This window comes from Aethina tumida, chromosome 7 (assembly GCF_024364675.1).
Source record: "Aethina tumida isolate Nest 87 chromosome 7, icAetTumi1.1, whole genome shotgun sequence".
In the NCBI taxonomy this organism is placed as follows: Eukaryota; Metazoa; Arthropoda; class Insecta; order Coleoptera; family Nitidulidae; genus Aethina; species Aethina tumida.
The window spans coordinates 12,469,215-12,474,304 of NC_065441.1; positions in this window are offsets into that span (position 1 = coordinate 12,469,215).

Here is a 5,090-nt window from a genome sequence, read left to right on the forward strand (position 1 = left end):
GTATTTGACGAAATGTGAACACGCCACAACGAAATGCGGACATTATGCATGGAACATGTAAACTTAATATTTTGATACTAAGGTCAGCACGAAGGAAAATTGTCGCAAATGCAGTGCACAAGTCTTATCTCACGCCAAAATATTATTCCCTAATGAAAATACTATATTTCAAAAAGTGTTTCGAAAAAATGTCCAAATTGTATATATTTATGTATATTTTAATGTTTTAATTAGAATAGTGAAATTGTCTGGGAAGGAGCTGACCCGGAAATAAAGCCCTTAGTGTCCGGTTTCCAAGAGCAAATTAAGGTCGGCCCTCTAAAGACAAACTAATAACACTGTTTTTTCGGGACAATGTTCATCAGAATAAACAAAACGATTTGTTATCAGCCTCATTCTCTCCCGCTTCGCATCCCCGACTCTTAATTACGCCATCCGGTTGGTCAGTAACTATTTAATTAATAGCGGAAACGGCTCCAAGATTTACTTTGAAGGTAAAAATCTTTTAAACGTCTCGACTTTGGTTTTAAAATAAACCGATGTGAAAGACACATAACATATGACTCCCTAAGCCTACAGGTGCACGGGTCTGTGAAAACATTTCGTAATATCAGGAAGGGGAACGCTAAAAATAAGTATCGAATATTATAGACCAATGAATGTTGACAAATGTACTAACATACTTCAGTAGCAAACGCAGAAAAACTGCATCATCGCCCGCAGACACAAGTCCCCCCATAAAATAATCGGGGTGGGTTTTGATCAAATTTAATAACAGCAAAACATCTCCAGTCAAATAAATCCAAAACATGTTTATTTTTTTTTTAGGCACTCTAATTGAATGCAACAAATGCACAATTAAAATTACGGACGTCGAATGAGATCATCACATTGTTGGCCGGGATGTTATTTTCAAAACAATCTTTTCGTATTTAATTAACCATGGCAATTTGTAGCTAATTGACTTGTGATCTCAACTCCCAATTTTATGCTAACAATGGACTTGGAATAATGAGCTGAAGAACAATGGAGTTTCTAAAAGTGGCCATATTAAATCATAATTACTAATGGGACTAGAAACAAAATTGAATAGAAAAACATGTTTTGTAACTAACTAAATATATGAAGAAATTGTATCTAAACCGCTAATGGCTATAAACTCTTGTATTTAATGTTACAGTATTTTTGTTTTCCCCAGATTCAGATGAATACACTCTATAAATAAGTAATGAAAACTTTCATAATTAATTTAATAGGTTGACAACCTCGCTTCAAAAATAGATTTATGAATCATTCATTTTATATATCGAACGAATGTCACAGCGGAGGATAAAATTAGCTCAATTAGAGATACGAAGTTTTGATATTAAATCGCCGATGTTTTGTTAGTCATCTGCGTTGGGTTTCGGCAAAAGGGGAAATTTCTTATCTATAAGTAAACCATTCTATGAAATTATGTGATGTAGCATACTAGCAGTTCTAGGAGGCAATATTTGGGGTAAAAGCTGGAATAGCCCAAACTATAACAATTATTGTCGGATTTGCAATGACATATTGGTCCCTCGTCATTCCTAAGAAGAATGGATTAGCCTAATAAAAACCGTTGCAAGAGACGTCCAGTCTGTGATCTTCAAAATATATCAAGTTGCCTTAATTTGCAAGACTCACCATTAAAATCTACTTGGATGTGTTGGTTGGTAATGATGAGTCAGTTTTTGGATGACTAAAAGTTTCTTCACGGTATCTTCTATAGGATCCTTAACAAAACAATTAATTCAAACATTCTTCAACCGTTTGGTCATCAGCTTTGTATTCAGACAATACGATTTAATTACAATTTCCAAGAACTGGTTTTGTAGCCTTGTTACCCTTTTTCACGTAGATCATGACGTTACATGACTCGCTCATTGCAACGTTCGTTAGCATTAAATTAAAACTTTTTGAATATATACCTTCGTCCAGGTAAACATTTGTATATACTTTTAGGGAAGTAAAGTTTATATTGGCATTAAATAAATTAGAGGTCTTCTGGTCGTGATAGCCAAGAGAGCATGATAATCGCGGATGGAAGTTTTTGGCATAAAATCTAACAAAATTATGCTGATACTGTAGCGATGGCTAGTCCGTAAACTTATTCATGGATGATATCGCGTATCAGGCAGCCGAGCGACTCGGTAAGTAAGAAGGAAAGTTGGGACAGTTTGGGAAGTCAGCGGCATGTGAATAAGTCGCAGACGAGAGATCAGGCCATCCGATCCAACTATAAAACAGCTAAACGCCGGCATTTCGTTTTATTATACGCTCAGATGGAGGTAAATTTCACAGGGCTTATGTCACCCTAAGCTTTGATACGTCGTTAGTGACTTACATTCGAGACAACAACAGTTAAAAATCAAAAAGTTTAATAAGTTTGGTCGCACTCTGCTGTTGGCTAATCGATGATGATGAACTTTTTAAAATTACCACGCTTTTTATTTATTCATTCATTCATAAACTTTCACTGTTTTCAATAGTGATTTATAATACAACTCTTCAAATTTTTGAGTTTTCTTATTAATTAATATCAGTATTTTTAGAACAGATGATACTTTAGTACACTGAAGTTGATACTTTTAATTTTCTAGATTGCATACTATAGATTTAAAAATATTTTGGATATATTTTATTTTGACCCGTAATTATTAATATTTGTAGTATTTTTTCCTAATAATTTGATGATTTTTTATTATTATTTAATAATTCTGTTGTAGCTAAATTTTATTTAAATTGTTTATCAGAACTTATGATACAAGGTGTTTCTAAAATGGTTGGCCAGAATTTGGGGGCAGTTAAAACACGTACAATAATGAAGAAAAAATAAACAAGTTTCTCCTGAAGAAAATGGAGCCACTCACATTTAATTTTCAAAAATTGTTTTTCCTATATTTCAGTAACCTTTGGCTGTAATAAACTTTTTCAGTGAATTTTAAATTGAAATAATTGAAAATATCTACTTCAATCAGAGGTGCAGTGTATTTTTATTATTCAAAGTCCTTTAACGAATTGTTAAAATGGGGAGCAACGTGAGTTTCCCATTAATTTCAACAAATAATGTGACTAACTAGCTCATATGCATTTGCTATTTGCTACTTTAAATTATTGTAGTGGCAATTATTGAGAATTTAGTTTTCATCAATTATATTGTGGTTTTAATCCGGCCATCGGTGCGGGACATAGTTCAGTTACTGGAAAACTAATGATCAAATTTTCGTATGGTCTACATCACATTCATTCATAAATTGTCGCTAAATATCAATTTCTAATTAATATTAACCAAGCCTTTCAAAAATACCCAATTTCAGTCATGAGGGTGAAAAATATGTACAATTTTTACTTGATAACTTCGATTTCTCGAATGACTTGATGACTCGAACTAAATATTTGAGTCTCAGATAAACTTGTGGTTTTTTCTTTCCGTTGATACCTGTCTTATGTCCGAACGGCATTTCCTATCGACAACACTTCTAAGACCAATATTCGATTGATTAGAATAATGCCGAAGCTCCTACAATATACTTTATGGTGTTTACATGATCTTAAATTCTAAATGGAAGTACATTCAGCGTTTTTCCAATTAAATGTCTTAAAGTTAACCCCTACAATGGGGACGCTTATATTTCGCTTCCAGCTTTCGTGTGAGAAAATCTATGTATGAAAATGTTTACGATACTATTCTGGAATAATTTAATAGTAACTTTTTTTGAAAATGAAAATATAAACCCTTTCGTTAAATAATTGGCTTTTTGCATTAAAACGAAAGCTTTACCTAACATAATACATAATAATAGTAACAACATTGATTGTATTATGTATTACATATTTTATAAATTTCGAAATGATATTTTTGATAACTAGTATACATAACTCGAATTTTCCATCCGATTGTATTTTAATTAAATTAATATTTAATTTATATGATGAAAGAATAAATTAAATTTTGAACCATTCCAAAGATTCTCTGTGCTTTATTAATGTATTAATAGTTTTTCATCAAATATGTATCCAAAATAATCCATGTGAACAATTTTGAAACAATATTAAATCCAACAAATAAATTGACTAACTAGGTATATGCAATTTGTGTTTGTTACTTCAAATTGCTATAGTGCATTAATTGAGATTTTAATTTAATTTATGTTTTCGCTAATTATATTGTTATTTTTGCCTGGCCACCAGTGCGTGAAGTACTTCCGTTCAAATTAGCCGGAGTTAATATTTTATTAAATTATGTCCAAACAATTAAACGTTTACATTGTGTGCATGGTATTGAATTTTATTTTTGACTATTTGGGACAGTCGGACTACATGTTATCACAAAACGGAAACAAAACTCATTTGTTAACGATCCATTAAAGGAAGTGACATGTATGTCAAACTTTCGAAGTGATCTTGCATATTTAATTCTAATAATGTTTAATAGACAATTATTACGTAATCACGTGTAAACAGGAAAATAATTATACCTTACATGTATTTACTCAGGGTATTATTTTGTTTGATCACAATCGCAGATACTATAGATAGTACTATCAAATTACCTTCTATGCCTTTAATTAGGGGTAAGTCAAAAATATTTATTTCTAAATAAAATACAGACCTAATTAGTCAATCAACGTTCACATAAAACTAGTAATTTTAACGATAAAAACGTTCAAAGAAAAATTGTAATACTAATTAATTTGTAGTGCTCATGCTAAACTCAATTATTACACTCAGTTAAAAATGTTTCGACATGCAAAATAATAATTTAAAATTTATAATCAAACATCTGAAATGTATTTGTCAAGCATGCATTAGCGAGATAAAAACCACGACAATCCTAAAACGTTAACTTTTAAAAGAAAAAGAATTACTTGTGAATACTACTGCAAAATTATTGCATGTATGAAAATTGCATTATGTTAACAGATAAGAACTCTGTTAGTATTGTTGGTATTATTACTAGGTGATCAAAATCTCGATATATACAAATGATGTTATAATAAATATTTTAATGAAAATTACATTGTGCTTGTTTCGGCATATCCTGAGTGTATTTAAACATGTTTTGC